At 41.8% G+C, this 20,642-nt stretch overlaps 1 long non-coding RNA gene and 1 pseudogene across 2 annotated transcripts; both read left to right on the top strand.

Annotated features, from left to right (window-relative positions):
• Nucleotides 1-10,912: 10,912 nt before the first annotated feature.
• Nucleotides 10,913-13,253, top strand: LOC311149097. The gene is made up of 3 exons (XR_014615007.1): nt 10,913-10,941; nt 11,069-11,089; nt 13,173-13,253. It is a non-coding gene; the product is annotated as an uncharacterized lncRNA (long non-coding RNA).
• A 1,847-nt stretch (nt 13,254-15,100) lies between these two features.
• On the top strand, nt 15,101-20,363 carry LOC311149095 (vitellogenin-like; annotated as a pseudogene). Its single transcript, XR_014615666.1, has 15 exons — nt 15,101-15,164; nt 15,573-15,824; nt 15,914-16,075; nt 16,179-16,327; nt 16,433-16,583; nt 16,694-16,851; nt 16,934-17,063; nt 17,174-17,299; nt 17,389-17,608; nt 17,698-17,915; nt 18,002-18,100; nt 18,184-18,308; nt 18,586-18,705; nt 18,840-18,941; nt 20,187-20,363. The product of XR_014615666.1 is annotated as a vitellogenin-like (transcript).
• The last annotated feature ends 279 nt before the right edge of the window (nt 20,364-20,642 follow it).

A 20,642-nucleotide genomic window follows, 5' to 3' on the forward strand; every position in this document is an offset into this window, starting at 1 on the left:
CGGGACATTAAAAACGGTAATATCTTATGTTTCACGGAGTCGTGGCTGAACGACAACAATGATAACATTCAGCTAGCAGGCTATACGCTACATCGGCAGGACAGAACGTCTGACTCTGGTAAGACAAGGGGTGGCGGTCTCTGTATATTTGTAAACAACAGCTGGTGCACAAAATCAAATACTAAGGAAGTCTCGAGGTTTTGCTCGCCTGAGGTAGAGTATCTTATGATAAGCTGTAGACCACACTATTTACCAAGAGAGTTTTCATCTATATTTTTCATAGCTGTCTATTTACCACCACAAACCAATGCTGGCATTAAGATTGCACTGAATGAGTTGTACAAGGCCATTAATCAACAGGAAAACGCTCATCCAGATGCAGCGCTCCTAGTAGCCGGGGACTTTAATGCAGGGAAACTTAAATCCGTTCTACCTAATTTCTACCAGCATGTTAAATGTGCAACTAGAGGGAAAAAAACTCTAGACCACCTTTACTCCACACACAGAGACGCATACAAAGCTCTCCCTCGCCCTCCATTTGGAAAATCTGACCATAACTCTATCCTCCTGATTCCTGCTTATAAGCAAAAACTGAAGCAGGAAGCACCAGTGATTCGGTTAATAAAAAAGTGGTCAGATGACGCAGATGCTAAGCTACAGGACTGTTTTGCTAGCACAGACTGGAACATGTTCCGGGATTCTTCAGACAGCATTGAGGAGTACACCACATCAGTCACTGGCTTCATCAATAAGTGCATCGATGATGTCGTCCCCACAGTGACCGTACGTACATACCCCAACCAGAAGCCATGGATTACAGGAAACATCCGCACTGAGCTAAAGGGTAGAGCTGCCGCTTTCAAGGAGCGGGACTCTAACCCGGACGCTTATAAGAAATCCCGCTATGACCTCCGACGAACCATCAAACAGGCAAAGAGTCAATACAGGTCTAAGATTGAATCATACTACACTGGCTCTGACGCTCGTCGGATGTGGCAGGGCTTGAAAACTATTACAGACTACAAAGGAAAGCACAGCCGCGAGCTGCCCAGTGACACAAGCCTACCAGACGAGCTAAACCACTTCTATGCTCGCTTCGAGGCAAGCAACACTGAAGCATGCATGAGAGCACCAGCTGTTCCGGACGACTATGTGATCACGCTCTCCGTAGCCGATGTGAGTAAGACTTTTAAGCAGGTCAACATTCACAAGGCCGCAGGGCCAGACGGATTACCAGGACGTGTACTCCGAGCATGTGCTGACCAACTGGCAAGTGTCTTCACTGACATTTTCAACATGTCCCTGACTGAGTCTGTAATACCAACATGTTTCAAGCAGACCACCATAGTCCCCGTGCCCAAGAACTCTAAGATAACCTGCCTAAATGACTACCGACCCGTAGCACTGACGTCTGTAGCCATGAAGTGCTTTGAAAGACTGGTCATGGCTCACATCAACAGCATAATCCCAGAAACCCTAGACCCACTCCAATTTGCATACCGCCCCAACAGATCCACAGATGATGCAATCTCTATCGCACTCCACACTGCCCTTTCCCACCTGGACAAGAGGAACACCTACGTGAGAATGCTATTCATTGACTACAGCTCAGCATTCAACACCATAGTGCCCTCTAAGCTCATCACTAAGCTAAGGATCCTGGGACTAAACACCTCCCTCTGCAACTGGATCCTGGACTTCCTGACGGGCCGCCCCCAGGTGGTAAGGGTAGGTAACAACACATCTGCCACACTGATCCTCAACACGGGGGCCCCTCAGGGGTGCGTGCTCAGTCCCCTCCTGTACTCTCTGTTCACCCATGACTGCATGGCCAGGCACGACTCCAACACCATCATTAAGTTTGCCGACGACACAACAGTGGTAGGCCTGATCACCGACAATGATGAGACAGCCTATAGGGAGGAGGTCAGAGATCTGGCCGTGTGGTGCCAGGACAACAACCTCTTCCTCAACGTGACCAAGACAAAGGAGATGATTGTGGACTACAGGAAAAAAAAGAGGACTGAGCACGCCCCCATTCTCATCGACGGGGCTGTAGTGGAACAGGTTGAGAGCTTCAAGTTCCTTGGTGTCCACATCACCAACGAACTATCATGGTCCAAACACACCAAGACAGTCGTGAAGAGGACACGACAAAGCCTATTCCCCCTCAGGAGACTAAAAAGATTTGGCATGGGTCCTCAGATCCTCAAAAAATTCTACAGCTGCACCATCGAGAGCATCCTGACTGGTTGCATCACCGCCTGGTATGGCAACTGCTTGGCCTCTGACCGCAAGGCACTACAGAGGGTAGTGCGTACGGCCCAGTACATCACTGGGGCAAAGCTCCCTGCCATCCAGGACCTCTATACCAGGCGGTGTCAGAGGAAGGCCCTCAAAATTGTCAAAGACTCCAGCCACCCTAGTCATAGACTGTTCTCTCTGCTACCGCACGGCAAGCGGTACCGGAGTGCCAAGTCTAGGTCCAAAAGACTTCTCAACAGCTTCTACCCCCAAGCCATAAGACTCCTGAACAGCTAATCATGGCTACCCGGACTATTTGCACTGCCCCCCCACCCCATCCTCTTTACGCTGCTGCTACTCTGTTAAGTATTTATGCATAGTCACTTTAACTCTACCCACATGTACATATTACCTCAACTACCTCAACTAGCCGGTGCCCCCGCACATTGACTCTGCAACGGTACCCCCCTGTATATATAGCCTCCCTACTGTCACTTTATTTTACTGTATATATAGCCTCCCTACTGTCACCTTATTTTACTTCTACTCTTTTTTTCTCAACACTTTTTTTGTTTGTTGTTGTTTTATAAGTTTAAATACACTCAATTAGTATTTGGTAGCATTGGCTTTAAAGGATTTAACTTGGGTCAAAAGTTTCGGGTAGCATTCCATAAGCTTCCCACAATAAGTTGGGTGAATTCTGGCCCATTCGTAGGCCTCCTTGCTCGCACACGCTTTTTCAGTTCTGCCCACAAATGTTCTATAGGATTGAGGTCAGGGCTTTGTGATGGCCACTCCAATACCTTGACTTTGTTGTCCTTAAGCCATTTTGCCACAACTTTGGAAGAATGCTTGGGGTCATTGTCCATTTGGAAGACCCATTTGCGACCAAGCTTTAACTTCCTGACTGATGTCTTGAGATGTTGCTTCAATATATCCACATCATTTTCCTTCCTCATGATGCCATCTATTTTGTGAAGTGCACCAGTCACTCCTGCAACAAAGCACCCCCACAGCATGATGCTGCCACCCCCGTGCTTCACGGTTAGGATGGTGTTCTTCGGCTTGCAAGCCACCCCCCTTTTCCTCCAAACATAACGATGGTCATTATGGCCAAACATCTCCATTTTTGTTTCATCAGACCAAATGATATTTCTCCAGAAAGTACGATCTTTGTCCCCAAAAAGTACGATCTTTGTCTGGCTTTTTTATGGCGGTTTTGGAGCAGTGGCTTCTTCCTTGCTGAGCGGCCTTTCAGGTTATGTCGATATAGGACTCGTTTTACTGTGGATATAGATACTTTTGTACCTGTTTCCTCCAGCATCTTCACAAGGTCCTTTGCTGTTGTTCTGGGATTGATTTGCCTTTTCACAGCAAAGTACGTTCATCTCTAGGAGACAGAACGTGTCTCCTTTCTGAGCGGTATGACGGCTGCGTGGTCCCATGGTGTTTATACTTGCGTACTATTGTTTATACAGATGAACGTGGTACCTTCAGGCGTTTGGAAATTGCTCCCAAGGATGAACCAGACTTGTGGAGGTCTACCATTTTTTTCTGAGGTCTTGGCTGATTTCTTTTGATTTTCCCATGATGTCAAGCAAAGAGGTACTGAGTTTGAAGGTAGGCCTTGAAATACATCCACAGGCACACCTTCAATTAACTCAAACGATGTCAATTAGCCTATTAGAAGCTTCTAAAGCCATGACATCACTTTCTGGAATTTTCCAAGCTGTTTAAAGGCACAGTCAACTTAGTGTATGTACACTTCTGACCCACTGGAATTGTGATACAGTGAATTATAATAATAAATAATCTGTCTGTAAACAATTGGCTAAGGGAAGGAGGTTCTCACCCAAGATTCGACGGTACAAGGCCCCATCCATCTTCCCTTTGATGCGGTGAAGTTGTCATGTCCCCTTAGCAGAAAAACACCCCCAAAGCATAATGTTTCCACCTCCATGTTTGACGGTGGGGATGGTGTTCTTGGGGTCATAGGCAGCATTCCTCCTCCTCCAAACACGGCGAGTTGAGTTGATGCCAAAGAGCTCGATTTTGGTCTCATCTGACTACAATACTTTCACCCAGTTCTCCTCTGAATCATTCAGATGTTCATTGGCAAACTTCAGATGGGCCTGTATATGTGCTTTCTTGAGCAGGGGGACCTTGCGGGCGCTGCAGGATTTCAGTCCTTCACGGCGTAGTGTGTTACCAATTGTTTTCTTGGTGACTATGGTCCCAGCTGCCTTGAGATCATTGACAAGATCCTTCTGTGTAGTTCTGGGCTGATTCCTCACCGTTCTCATGATCATTGCAACTCCACGAGGTGAGATCTTGCATGGAGCCCCAGGCCGAGGGAGATTGACAGTTCTTTTGTGTTTCTTCCATTTGCTAATAATCGCACCAACTGTTGTCACCTTCTCACCAAGCTGCTTGTTGATGGTCTTGTAGCCCATTCCAGCCTTGTGTAGGTCTACAATATTGTCCCTGACATCCTTGGAGAGCTCTTTGGTCTTGGCCATGGTGGAGAGTTTGGAATCTGATTGATTGATTGCTTCTGTGGACAGGTGTCTTTTATACAGGTAACAAACTGAGATTAGGAGCACTCCCTTTAAGAGTGTGCTCCTAATCTCAGCTCGTTATCTGTATAAAAGACACCTGGGAGCCAGAAATCTTTCTAATTGAGAGGGGGTCAAATACTTATTTCCCTCATTAAAATGCAAATCAATTTATAACATTTTTGACATGCGTTTTTCTGGATTTTTGTTGTTGTTATTCTGTCTCTCACTGTTCAAAAAACCTACCATTAAAATTATAGACTGATCATTTTGTTGTCAGTGTGCAAACGTACAAAATCAGCAGGGGATCAAATACTTTTTTCCCTCACTGTATACAGTGGGGAAAAAAAGTATTTAGTCAGCCACCAATTGTGCAAGTTCTCCCACTTAAAAAGATGAGAGAGGCCTGTAATTTTCATCATAGGTACACGTCAACTATGACAGACAAATTGAGAAAAAAAATCCAGAAAATCACATTGTAGGATTTTTTATGAATTTATTTGCAAATGATGGTGGAAAATAAGTATTTGGTCACCTACAAACAAGCAAGATTTCTGGCTCTCACAGACCTGTAACTTCTTCTTTAAGCGGCTCCTCTGTCCTCCACTCGTTACCTGTATTAATGACACCTGTTTGAACTTGTTATCAGTATAAAAGACACCTGTCCACAACCTCAAACAGTCACACTCCAAACTCCACTATGGCCAAGACCAAAGAGCTGTCAAAGGACACCAGAAACAAAATTGTAGACCTGCACCAGGCTGGGAAGACTGAATCTGCAATAGGTAAGCAGCTTGGTTTGAAGAAATCAACTGTGGGAGCAATTATTAGGAAATGGAAGACATACAAGACCACTGATAATCTCCCTCGATCTGGGGCTCCACGCAAGATCTCACCCCGTGGGGTCAAAATGATCACAAGAACGGTGAGCAAAAATCCCAGAACCACACGGGGGGACCTAGTGAATGACCTGCAGAGAGCTGGGGCCAAAGTAACAAAGCCTAGCATCAGTAACACACTACGCCGCCAGGGACTCAAATCCTGCAGTGCAAGACGTGTCCCCCTGCTTAAGCCATTACATGTCCAGGCCCATCTGAAGTTTGCTAGAGTGCATTTGGATGATCCAGAAGAGGATTGGGAGAATGTCATATGGTCAGATGAAACCAAAATATAACTTTTTGGTAAAAACTCAACTCGTCGTGTTTGGAGGACAAAGAATGCTGAGTTGCATCCAAAGAACACCATATCTACTGTGAAGCATGGGGGTGGAAACATCATGCTTTGGGGCTGTTTTTCTGCAAAGGGACCAGGACGACTGATCCGTGTAAAGGAAAGAATGAATGGGGCCATGTATCGTGAGATTTTGAGTGAAAACCTCCTTCCATCAGCAAGGGCATTGAAGATGAAACGTGGCTGGGTCTTTCAGCATGACAATGATCCCAAACACACCGCCCGGGCAACGAAGGAGTGGCTTCGTAAGAAGCACTTCAAGGTCCTGGAGTGGCCTAGCCAGTCTCCAGATCTCAACCCCATAGAAAATCTTTGGAGGGAGTTGAAAGTCCGTGTTGCCCAGCGACAGCCCCAAAACATCACTGCTCTAGAGGAGATATGCATGGAGGAATGGGCCAAAATACCAGCAAAAGTGTGTGAAAACCTTGTGAAGACTTACAGGAAACGTTTGACCTGTGTCATTGCCAACAAAGGGTATATAACAAAGTATTGAGAAACTTTTGTTATTGACCAAATACTTATTTTCCACCATAATTTGCAAATACATTCATTAAAAATCCTACAATGTGATTTTCTGGAATTTTTTTCCTCATTTTGTCTGTCATAGTTGATGTGTACCTATGATGAAAATTACAGGCCTCTCTCATCTTTTTAAGTGGGAGAACTTGCACAACTGGTGGCTGACTAAATACTTTTTTCCCCCACTGTATGTCTCTCAGATATAGGGCAGACACTTCAAAACAAACTTATTTTTGATCATCTCTTATTCCATGTATGAATCTGTTATCCGATGTGTTTCTATGGGCTAATAGCAGTAAGGCCAAATTCAATGTTTAATCAAATAATTTATACATATATACACCACCAGTCAAAGGTTTTAGAACACCTACTCATTCAAGGGTTTTTCTTTATTTTTACTATTTTCTACATTGTAGAATAATAGTGAAGTCATCAAAACTATTAAATAACACAATATATTCTACAATGTAGAAAATAGTAAAAATAAAGAAAAATCCTTGAATGAGTAGGTGTGACCAAACTTTTGACTGGTACTGTATATTATTATTATTTATATCTAAAGGGGTCCTAAAATTCCAAATCAATTATCTAAATGATCCTTGATATGTCCATCTTAAAACAATTCCACATTTAGCTTAGTCTAAAATGTCATGTAAGTACGATTGTAGGCCTATGCTACTATCTGGTGGACCCATTAGAGCTGGAGTGAATATTAACCTTAGGTGTAGAAACCCCTTTGGTATCCCCCAGAGCCCATGTACTGAAGGTCAATCAAAGCATCATCGTCCTCCACTCACATTAGAACATATCACATTATTTTGAACATGTTTTGTCCAAAATGAAAAAAGTTTAATATAACCCTTGGTTTCAGCTGGTGAGTCCAAATATCTAAGAGCAAAATGGAGTCTGGACAGAATATCATTTTGTTCCTGTGGCAAAGCTTCTCAGAGCACAGAGGCCTTAGTTTTGTCTAGCAGTCAAATTTTGGTTTTAGCCCGGGCGAGTGGGCTGATTGTTCCTACCCTCTGGGATGTCTGACACACACTGGCTAACATTGGCCTTGCTCCAGGTGACAATGAAAACCACCCACAGCATTACCAGCTGCAGGGGGTCAGAGTTTAACCTTAATGCCTTAATTTTTCAGTCCAGCTGAAATGCTTGTTAGAAACAACAATGATTATGAATTCACATGACTATGCCCTTTCATTCTGTTTCTCTCCTTTTGCTTTGTAGACAGACATTTCAGGGACATATCACACTAGCTGCTATGTCCTCCAGCAGGAGAGAGACATAGACCAAATAGTTGCCATCAAATAAGGATTTCAGTAACGATGCGATGTTAAGTAGAAATGATGAAGAATATCACATTATCCTCAAGTAATATTCTAAAGGTTTTAAAGTTGGTAAGAGACCACTACATCTGATTTCTCATTCTCAGTATGGTAGGTATGTGTGTTGTGGCAACATTTAGTTAAATAACTGAACATTACATTGACACTTTTACGCATTTGAGCAAGTACAGAGTTGTCATCTTTGCATAGATTGTTAAGGAGCCAGTGTCCAGACAGAGCATTATCTGAAAGACCTTAGCATCGCTGCAGGCTGGAGCAACAGCTCAGTGGTCTAAAGCTGTACCTTTTCACTCATGCCCCCCTTTCATCATTGGGGCACATCCCACGCCCACCTTGCGCGCCACGTCTATTTCTATGGGCACAAGCACTGTCCATGACACAAACTGTTCACACCTCTCTTGTTGGCAGAGAGAACATTTTGCAGGTTTAAAGCTTATTTCCTGCAATTCTATACATTTTGCCATGGGGTGAATACATTTCCTGCCATTTATAAAGCTAATTTCCTGTAATTTTACACATTTTGCCATGTCTTATGTGTGTTCACGTGATATCTGAGTGACTCAAACATTACAACAAAACAAAAAACTTTAGCTAACATGGTCTAGTTGATCTGGACATTTCTGACAAGTTATAAAGAGCTCTAAGGTCTGCAATGACTTTTTTATTAGACATGGGGCGGCGCACAATTGGCCCAGCGTCGTCCAAGGTAGGGGAGGGTTTGGCTGGCAGGGATGGCGTTTGCAATGCCAGGGTTGTGGGTTCGGCTATGGTTGTGGGTTCGATTCCCATGGGGGGCCAGTATGAAAAAAATAATGTATGCACTCACTAACTGTAAGTCGCTCTGGATAAGAGCGTCTGCTAAATGACTGAAATGTAAATGTAAATATGAAAACTGATGATGCACTACCAAATGTCGAAATTGCACGTTGTGCGTTCTACTATTACAACTTTCAAGAGTAAGTTTAAATCCCGACTGAGTTCCACGCCCCCCCTGCCTAGGGTGATTGTCCTATCTTCAGTTGGACTTCCATTGGAGAAGGGCATCTATTTTATTGTAGTTGTTACTTCTTCAAGGACAACTCTTAGCATTGAATTGAAATGAAAACCTATGAAGCTTCCCTTGAATTTCTGTAACTCATGGCAGTCTCTCACACCTGTAGCTTAAGTTAAGGTTATGCCTCCCCCTACTGGAGACAATAGTATGGGCCGCTTGTTCAGTCAAAATGGTTTTGGTTGTCTTTTGCAGGGAGTCCAGTCAGAAGAAAACAGCATATCCATTTCCATGGGAAAATGCCGGACTTGGTGGAATCTGTGATCTGTGAGGGTTTCTGCCCAGCTGACCAATGCACTGCTAGAGTGGTTAACGTCTCATCTTAAACAAAGTTTGGTTCAGTTGTATCTGGTACGTGTTTCTGGATTTCCATTAAAGTTTTTTGCTTAAAAGCTATATTTGGACTATTTATTTATCTTGAAATATCCCTACCATGTGTGATTTATTTTGCCAAAAAAAATATTTTTTATAAATAACATGTTCATAATATTGATATATGATGTATCCCTATACAAAGTATACTTACAAAGTATCATACTTTAGACTATTATTACAATACAAAGAGTATTCACTATTAATACAAACTATTATTGCTATTTTAGAGTTTCTTGTAATTTTGCTTGATATTATCCACTTTGGATGAAGTCCATTCATGTGATTGTGAACCAAACTAATTTACATAATAGAATTCTTTGGAATTGTACATTCTCAATTAAAATACAGAAGAAACCACACTGGTCCCTCATGTGACCTTTACAAGAATGAGCAGCCAATTTGACCATTGAAATCCTTGGAACCATTTAAATTACAAGGACAAGTTGACAAAAATGTGTTTGAATGTTGGTCAGGTCAGAGCAAAGTGACATATTAGTGGCAGGTTGAGACACCCTGTTTATTCACACAAGAGGAGACAGTATATTGATACACCATCCAAAGTGTAATTAATAACTTCACAATGCTCAAAATCATATTCAATCTCTGCTTTTTTGTTTTGTTTTACCCATCTACCAATAGGTGCCCTTTTTGCGAGGCAATGAAAAATACTTCATAGTCTTTGTGGTTGAATCTGTGTTTGAAATTCACTGCTCAACTGAGGGACCTTAAAGATAATTGTATGTGTGGGGTACAGAGATGAGGTAGTCATTCAAAAAAAGATGTTAAACACACAAATTAGTGAGTCCATGCAACTTGTTAAGCACATTTTTACTCCTGAAGACATTTAGGCTTGCCATAACAAATGGGTTGAATACTTATTGACTCATGACATTTCAGCTTTTCTTTTTTAATTAATTTGTATACATTTCAAAAAAATAATAATTCCACTTTGACATTATGGGGTATTGTGTGTAGGCCAATGACAAAAAAAATCACAATTTAATCAATTTTACATTCAGGCTGTAACACAGAAAAACTCAAGGGGTGTGAATACTTTCTGAAGGCACTGTAGTTATGCTTGAGAATTGTTCATGACATAATATCATTAGGAATAAAGAATATTCAATTATACTGTGATACATTTAGATGTGGGTTATGCTGTTAAGAGTAAGCAATCTGACAATGACAGAATTATAATTATTTTAGATTCATGCAAATATGCTGAAAACGTCTCCTATGTTAGTTTTGTAACTAACAATTAAAATAAAATAAGTGAGGACATAAAAATAGTTATTGTCAACAATTTATTAAGATAAAATGAACATGTAAATGGAAAGGTGAATGACACCTTTTATGTAGGTTGGACATTGATCTTTTCAACACGAAAGGCAGGGTGACATCTGAAAGGCAGATTGACATCTCATCTAATTTCTACAATCCGAGCCAAATAACAACAAATCAACTTGGCCATGCTGTCCATTTTTGTTAATGATATACTTATGAAACAGGCATGGTAAGCAAACGTTTTTTTTTTAAAGGCTGTCTCGGACTGTTGTTCCTGTCATCCCACTGGCCATGAGAATGGTTGTCGTAGCACTGACTCTAGCCCTTGTGGGTGAGTACATTGCTTTTTAGATCATATAATTTTGAAAGAAATGTAATTTTGCCATTCTGATTCATTTGAAATAGTATGTAGTCAATGCAAACTGAACAATGTCTTTCTTTTTCTTTCCATCGTATAGCCAGTCAACATGTTAACTTTGGTAAGTTATGCTACATTAGGAATTTGTACTTATTATAAGTACAAGACAGAATGTTTGAAAATAAATGTACACATGATTAACACATTTTTAAATGGCTGTCATTACAGCCCCTGAATTTGAAGCCAGTAAGACCTACAGTGGGGAAAAAAAGTATTTAGTCAGCCACCAATTGTGCAAGTTCTCCCACTTAAAAAGATGAGATAAAAATCCAAAAAATCACATTGTAGGATTTTTTATGAATTTATTTGCAAATTATGGTGGAAAATAAGTATTTGGTCACCTACAAACAAGCAAGATTTCTGGCTCTCACAGACCTGTAACTTCTTCTTTAAGAGGCTCCTCTGTCCTCCACTCGTTACCTGTATTAATGGCACCTGTTTGAACTTGTTATCAGTATAAAAGACACCTGTCCACAACCTCAAACAGTCACACTCCAAACTCCACTATGGCCAAGACCAAAGAGCTGTCAAAGGACACCAGAAACAAAATTGTAGACCTGCACCAGGCTGGGAAGACTGAATCTGCAATAGGTAAGCAGCTTGGTTTGAAGAAATCAACTGTGGGAGCAATTATTAGGAAATGGAAGACATACAAGACCACTGATAATCTCCCTCGATCTGGGGCTCCACGCAAGATCTCACCCTGTGGGGTCAAAATGATCACAAGAACGGTGAGCAAAAATCCCAGAACCACACGGGGGGACCTAGTGAATGACCTGCAGAGAGCTGGGACCAAAGTAACAAAGCCTACCATCAGTAACACACTACGCCGCCAGGGACTCAATTCCTGCAGTGCCAGACGTGTCCCCCTGCTTAAGCCAGTACACGTCCAGGCCCGTCTGAAGTTTGCTAGAGTGCATTTGGATGATCCAGAAGAGGATAGGGAGAATGTCATATGGTCAGATGAAACCAAAATATAACTTTTTGGTAAAAACTCAACTCGTCGTGTTTGGAGGACAAAGAATGCTGAGTTGCATCCAAAGAACACCATACCTACTGTGAAGCATGGGGGTGGAAACATCATGCTTTGGGGCTGTTTTTCTGCAAAGGGACCAGGACGACTGATCCGTATAAAGGAAAGAATGAATGGGGCCATGTATCGTGAGATTTTGAGGAAAACCTCCTTCCATCAGCAAGGGCATTGAAGATGAAACGTGGCTGGGTCTTTCAGCATGACAATGATCCCAAACACACCGCCCGGGCAACGAAGGAGTGGCTCTGTAAGAAGCATTTCAAGGTCCTGGAGTGGCCTAACCAGTCTCCAGGTCTCAACCCCATAGAAAATCTTTGGAGGGATTTGAAAGTCTGTGTTGCCCAGCGACAGCCCCAAAACATCACTGCTCTAGAGGAGATCTGCATGGAGGAATGGGCCAAAATACCAGCAAAAGTGTGTGAAAACCTTGTGAAGACTTACAGAAAACGTTTGACCTGTGTCATTGCCAACAAAGGGTATCCAACAAAGTATTGAGAAACTTTAGTTATTGACCAAATACTTATTTTCCACCATAATTTGCAAATAAAATCATTAAAAATCCTACAATGTGATTTTCTGGATTTTTTTTTCTCATTTTGTCTGTCATAGTTGACGTGTACCTATGATGAAAATTACAGGCCTCTCTCATCTTTTTAAGTGGGAGAACTTGCACAATTGGTGGCTGACTAAATACTTTTTTCCCCCACTGTATGTGTAGAAGTATGAGGCACTGCTCCTGGGCGGTCTGCCTGAAGAGTGTCTGGCCAGAGCATGAGTAAAAGTCATCAGCAAAGTTCTCATCAGTGCAATTACCCCAACTACCAACATTTGAAGTTGGAAGTTTACATACACCATAGCCTAATACATTAAACTCACAATAGTTTTTCACAATTCCTGACATTTAATCCTGGTAAATATTTCCTGTTTTAGGTCAGATGGGATCACCACTTTATTTTCAGAATGTGAAATGTCAGAATAATAATAGAGAAAATGATTTATTTCAGCTTTTATTTATTTCATCACAATCCCAGTGGGTCAGAAGTTTACATACACTCAATTAGTATTTGGTAGCATTGCCTTTAAATTGTTTAACTTGGGTCAAACGTTTCAGGTAGCCTTCCACAAGCTTCCCACAATAAGTTGGATGAATTTTGGCCCATTCCTCTTGACAGAGCTGGTGTAACTGAGTCAGGTTTGTAGCCCTCCTTGCTCGCACACGCTTTTTCAGTTCTGCCCACAACATTTCTATAGGATTGAGGTCAGGGCTTTGTGATGGCCATTCCAATACCTTGACTTTGTTGTCCTTAAAACATTTTGCCACAACTTTGGAAGAATGCTTGGGGTCATTGTCCATTTGGAAGACCCATTTGCGACCAATCTTTAACTTCCTGACTGATGTCTTAATAATAATAATAATATGCCATTTAGCAGACGCTTTTATCCAAAGCGACTTACAGTCATGTGTGCATACATTTTTACGTATGGGTGGTCCCGGGGATCGAACCCACTACCCTGGCGTTACAAGCGCTATGCTCTACCAATTGCTTCAATATATCCCCATAATTTTCCTTCCTCATGATGCCACCTATTTTATGAAGTGCACCAGTCCCTCCTGCAGCAAAGCACCCCCACAGCATGATGCTGCCACCCCCGTGCTTCACGGTTGGGATGGTGTTCTTCGGCTTGCAAGAAACCACCTTTTTCCTCCAAACATAACAATGGTCATTATGGCCAAACAGTTCTATTTTTGTTTCATCAGACCAGAGGACATTTCTCCAAAAAGTACGATCTTTGTCAACCACAGCATGATATAAATGTAAAGGCAATGAACAGCTGCTCTACAGCATGATATAAATGTAAAGGTAATGAAGAGCTGCTCTACAGCATGATATAAATGTAAAGGTAATGAAGAGCTGCTCTACAGCATGATATAAATGTAAAGGTAATGAAGAGCTGCTCTACAGCATGATATAAATGTAAAGGTAATGAAGAGCTGCTCTACAGCATGATATAAATGTAAAGGCAATGAAGAGCTGCTCTACAGCATGATATAAATGTAAAGGTAATGAAGAGCTGCTCTACAGCATGATATAAATGTAAAGGTAATGAAGAGCTGCTCTACAGCATGATATAAATGTAAAGGTAATGAAGAGCTGCTCTACAGCATGATATAAATGTAAAGGTAATGAAGAGCTGCTCTACAGCATGATAGAAATGTAAAGGCAATGAAGACAAGGTATATAACAAACAGCTCAACAAAGACCATATAAATTGAAAGTGTGTCCCAAATGACACTCTATTCCCTATATGGTGCACTACTTCTGTATTAGGGCTCTTATACGGCTATGGTCTAAAGTGGTGCCCTATAGAGTGAATGGGGTGCCATTTGGGATACAAACCATGGACCATTCTGGTTCAGTACCAGTAACAGTTTTCCCATTGAAATTAAACTTCACTTAAACCATTACAGATGTCAAATCCCCTTAATGGGTAACATTTTCATGCTTTGTCAATTTGTCCAAATCCCTTTTTACTCCAGAAGCATGACCAATCTGGATTTAACAGCCTTAATAAAAGTCATGGCTTCCTGACAAAATGTTATTATAAAAAAATAAAAATAAAAATAAAATAATAATATGCAGTAGCAAACCGTAGACTGGCTTTTTTATGGCGGTTTTGAAGCATTGTTTTCTTCCTTGCTGAGCGACCATTCAGGTTATGTCGATATAGGACTCGTTTTACTGTGGATATAGATAATTTTGTACCCGTTTCCTCCAGCATCTTCACAAGGTCCTTTGCTGTTGTTCTGGGATTGATTTGCACTTTTCGCACCAAAGTACGTTCATCTCTAGGAGACAGAACGCGTCTCCTTCCTGAGCGGTATGACGGCTGCGTGGTCCCATGGTGTTTACACTTGCATTCTATTGTTTGTACAGATGAACGTGGTACCTTCAGGAGTTTGGAAAATGCTCCCAAAGATGAACCAGACTTTTGGAGATCTACAATTTATTTTCTGAGGTCTTGGCTGATTTATTTTGATTTTCCCATGATGTCAAGCAAAGAGGCACTGAGTTTGAAGATAGGCCTTGAAATACATCCACAGGTACACCTCCAATTGAGTGAAATTATGTCAATTAGCCTATCAGAAGCTTCTAAAGCCATGACATCATTTTCTGGAATTTTAAAGGCACAGTCAACTTAGTGTATGTAAACTTCTCACCCACTGGAATTGTGATACAGTGAGTTATAAGTGAAATAGTCTGTCTGTAAACAGTTGTTGGAAAAATTACTTGTGTCATGCACAAAGTAGATGTCCTAACCGACTTGCCAAAACTATAGTTTGTTAACAAGACATTTGTGGAGTGGTTGAAAAACTAGTTTTAATGACTCCAACCTAAGTGTATGTAAACTTCCGACTTCAACTGTATATGCTAAAGGTATAAGGCTACACATCAAGTTTACCAACAAAATATCTAAATGCATTGACTAATATATTGATATATCCTTGTAGCTTGTGGACCCTGAGATCTTTGAGTACAGTGGCATTTGGCCCAAATATCATTTCGTCCCAGCTGCAAACCTCACTTCAGCCCTGGCTGCTCAGCTCTTGACGCCAATCAAGTTTGAGTATGCCAATGGTGTTGTGGGTAAGGTATTTGCCCCCACTGGTGTCTCTGAAACAGTGCTGAATATCCATAGAGTTATCCTGAACATCCTTCAGCTCAACATCAAGAAGACACAGAATGTCTATGTGTTGCAGGAGGTAAGACTTGTATATTTTCATATTCACACATACTGTATATCTTTATATGATTAATGTTTGAACTTCTCACTCTCCTTTGTATTACCTAGGCTGGAGCTCAGGGAGTGTGCAAGACCCACTATGTGATCAGTGAAGATGCCAAGGCAGAGCGCATCGATTTGACCAAGACCAAGGACCTGAATCACTGCCAGGAGAGAATCATGAAAGAGTTTGGTCTGGCTTACACTGAGAAGTGTGTTGAGTGCCAGCAGGTAGGAGCAAATGTAACTCGTTATTGGCTTTGGTGGACATCACTAAACAACAGATATTCTAGCCTAGTAGAAATATAACTAACAATACATTTTATCTACACAGAGAGGAAAGAACATGAGGGGAGCTGCAGTCTACAACTACATCATGAAGCCCACTGCCACTGGTGCTATGATCCTGGATGCCACTGTTACGGAGCTCCATCAGTTCTCACCTTTTAATGAGATGACTGGCGCTGCCCAGATGGAAGAAAAGTATGTTGACTGATTTGTAAAAATACATCTTAAGGTGTAATGCATTGTAGGTACACTGTATACAGCATCTAAAATTCTTAATGATCTTAAATTGCCTGTTTACAGACAAACCTTGGCTTTTGTTGAGATCGAGAAGATCCCAGTTAAGCCCATCAAAGCAGAATATCTTCACCATGGATCCACTCAGTATGAGTTTGCCACTGAGATTCTCCAGACACCGATTCAGCTCCTTAGGCTCAGCAACGCACATGATCAGGTACAGTGACAAGTAGTACCTTCCTCTTGAGTTACAGGAGATTATCAGTAGTGTTTTCTTGAATTATGCTCCTGATAACCTTTCAAAATATTAATTCCTTCTCTCGTAAGATTATGGAGATTCTGAACCATCTGGTTGAAAACAATGTGGCTAAGGTCCATGACGATGCCCCTCTGAAGTTTGTTCAGCTTGTCCAGCTCATGCGTATGGCCAGCTTTGAAACCATTTGGGTGATCTGGCATCAGTTCAAGGCCAAGACAGCTTTCAGGTACTTTTCAAATAATCTTTGGGAAACAAATATCATCAAAAAAGCCAGGCACAGTACTAAAGTCAACCTTCCACTTTTTCAGATGCTGGATCCTGGATGCTATCCCTGCAATTGGAACTCCAGTTACTCTGAAATTCATCAAGGAGGAGTTAGAGGATGGTCAAATGGCTATTTCTGAAGCTGCTCCAGCTCTGGTGGCCGCTGTGCACATGGTGATAGCTGATGTGGAGGCCATCAAGCTTTTTGAGCTTACGATTAGGTTTAAACTTTATTTTTAAATCCTGGTTAATATGACTGAAAACAATCCTTTCTGCACCACCAGACACTGGCTTTCAACCGCAAGATTCAGGCAAACCCAGTTCTGCGTGAGGTCGCCATGCTTGGTTGTGGTACCATGATTTCCAAGTATTGTGCTGCATATCCCACCTGCCATGCTGACTTTGTGAAGGTAAAATATTTTTTCCATAATCACATCACATTCAGTTATTACTTATTGGATGAGAATGAAACTCTTCATGGGTCTTTCAACCTCCACAGCCCATCCATGATCTTTCTGTTGAGGCTATCGCTAAGGGCAACTTTGAAGAAATCACAATGGTTCTGAATTGTTCTTGGCAATGCTGGCCATCCTGCTAGCCTTAAGCCCATCATGAAGCTCCTGCCCGGATTTGGAACAGCTGCTGCTACTCTGCCATTGAGAATTCAGGGTGATGCCATCTTGGCTCTGAGGAACATTGCCAAGAAGGAGCCCAGAATGGTGAGTATTGCTCCTCTCTGTCAGTTAACACCACCACATCTTATGATATATTAACAATCCACTTACCATTTTATAATTCGTTGTTTTAGATCCAGGAAGTCGCTGTGCAGTTGTTCATGGACAAGGCTCTTCACCCAGAGCTCCGTATGTTTGCCACCGTTGTGCTTTTCGAAACAAAGCTCCCCATGGGTCTGGTAACTACTCTTGCTGATGCAGTGGCAAAGGATGCCAATCTGCAGGTTACCAGCTTTGTCTAATCTCTCATGAAGACCATGACCAAGTGCACCGCCCCTGACTTTACCTCAGTGTAAGAGCACTCTTCAATTTCTCAATACATGTCGTATAGATTTGCATCTGCATTTGAATCTAATTGCATTGTATTTTCCCATTTAGGTGCTGCTGCCTCTAATGTTGCATTCAAGATCCTAAACCCCAAATTTGACAGACTGAGCTTCCGTTTCAGCAAAGCCACCCACCTGGATTATTATCATTGTAAGGGCCTCATGAACTGAACTGCTACAATCTTAATGGTTTCTCTCTCATATGTTGGCTTAGTGATTGTTTTCTTTCTAAAGCTCCTCTGATGATGGGTGCTGCTGCCAGTGCTTTCTACATCAATGATGCTGCCACTGTTTTGCCAAGAGCCATTGTGTTTAAAGCCCCCACCTACCGTGCTGGAACAGCTGATGATGTTTTGGAGGTAAAAACAGTTCTTCAAAACTATTTAAAATGATTATGATTCAGTGGTTCCGAAACCCTCTTTTAACGAGCTTTCTCAGATTGGAGTGAGAACCGAGGTAATCCAGGAGGCTGTTATGAAAATGCCCAAGGCTCCTGAAAATCTTCAGTCATTAAGGCTGTAAATATCAAGAATCACGTAATCTCACAAATGTATCTCCAAAGAATCAATGATTAGGTTTTTTAAATGAAGTTGATGAAGTTGATCAGTCAGCTTTGCTCTACTAATCTAACCACAGCTGTCTGACTGGAGGTCCCTGCCTTCAACCGAGCCCTTGGCCTCCGTGTACGTGAAATTCTTTGGACAGGAAATTGCCTTTGCCAACATCGACAAGGCCATCATCGAACAGGCAATTAATGTATGTATTATACTCCTTTATACTACTTTCTGGTCAGGAAAGCTGGAAATTCTTAAACCTCTTTCACAGTTGACTTTCACAGTTGTCTTATGTCATCACAGCTAGGTAGATGGCCAATGTTTGTTTCTCTACAGCTTACAACTGAACCTGCTGTTCAGGCAGAGGGAAAGTTGTCCATGAGAGCACTGCTGTCTGGAGCTGCTTTCCAGTATGCTAAGCCCCTGCTTGCTGCCGAGGTGCGTCATATCTTCCCCACCGCTGTTGGTGTGCCCATGGAGCTCAGCTTCTACACTTTTTTGCTGACGTTTACTGACACCGGCCATATTCAACGGGTGTTGTGCGTTCGTAAAATAATCAGTTATTCTGTGCTCTGGCATACTGAATTTATGAATGCACCCGAAATGGTTGCTTACATAGTGGAGTCTTTTGTTAAGACATGTAGCTAGCGAGGTAAACACTGAACCGTATTCCCAACTCATGACGTTACTACCCTGCATGAATCTGCAGGTACCTAACCAACCAGGTTCAATGTTAGCTAGCTAACATTAAGGTCTAATTAGCCAAGCAAAGCCAAGCTAAACAATTAACCATAATCCCAACTCATGACGTTACTACCCTGCATGAATCTGCAGGTAGCTAACCAACCAAGTTCAATGTTGGCAAGCAAATGGCTCTGAGATACGAATGATAAGATCATACACGTAACATTAGCTAGTGAGCCAACCAGCTAACGTTAGCTAGCTAGCTAACAGTACACATTAACATGAAATGAAACCACTTTTTGTCAAAATTAGAAAGTGTAATATCTGAAAATGTAGCTAGGTAGACAATCTTACCCGTATACATCATGCATGATGGGCGTGTCTCCCTGTAACGGATGCCATGGTTGCCTTTAGTTTGAAGATGTAATCCAGAGACAGGTGTTTTCTCCATCTCTTTAGCTATCATACTCTAATTCCACGGATTTCAAAACTCGATCCTCCAGAAAGTGGAGAGCAACACTTATTCAGCTCCACTACACAATATATTTTTTTAAAAGCTGCGTTAGACAGGATTACCTAAACATACTGACCAGCTCAAATAGACAGAAGCGTGCTATATGGCAGACCAATCCGAACTCCGAACTCGGCATGTCCAGCCCACTCATTATCTCAGCCAATCATGGCTAGTGGGAAGGTTGCCTTCTTTTTACTGTGGCTTAACCAACTAGGCTTGTAATTTCACAATTGTATTCGTATATACAGATGGCATACAAGTTTGTTATTAAGGCACATGAAAGTTCACATGTTCCAGAAGGCATTTCTGCCAAAGAAACGCATTTTGATTTTTAAAAAAAGTTTACATTCAAATGGCTCTCCTGTGAAGTAGTGACCCGCAACATACACCTACTTTCCTGAAACGAGTCACATATACAATATGTGCAGCTATTAGTGATGCTTGGTTATATTAAACCTGAGTTGGTATACTTATTTTGCTTGCAGCATCCAATCGCTAAAGCAAGAACCTCCAGCAGAAGCAGCGCCTCCAGCTTTGAGGCTATCTACAAACGGGTGAAACGTCTATATCATAACTGGGGCTGTGTATAATTCTTCTCCATTGGTGACAATGGGAGTGAGTGCGAGGATTAACTAACACTGTGTCTTTTCAGGCCAAATACAGTGAGGGAAAAAGGTATTTGATCCCCTGATGATTTTGTATGTTTGCCCACTGACAAAGAAATGATCAGTCTATAATTTTAATGGTAGGTTTATTTGAACAGTGAGAGACAGAATAACAACAACAAAATCCAGAAAAACGCATGTCCAAAATGTTATAAATTGATTTGCATTTTAATGAGGGAGATAAGTATTTGACCCCCTCTCAATCAGAAAGATTTCTGGCTCCCAGATGTCTTTTATACAGGTAACGAGCTGAGATTAGGAGCACACTCTTAAAGG

Source organism: Coregonus lavaretus (genome assembly GCF_964263955.1).
Source record: "Coregonus lavaretus genome assembly, chromosome: 21".
NCBI lineage: Eukaryota > Metazoa > Chordata > Actinopteri > Salmoniformes > Salmonidae > Coregonus > Coregonus lavaretus.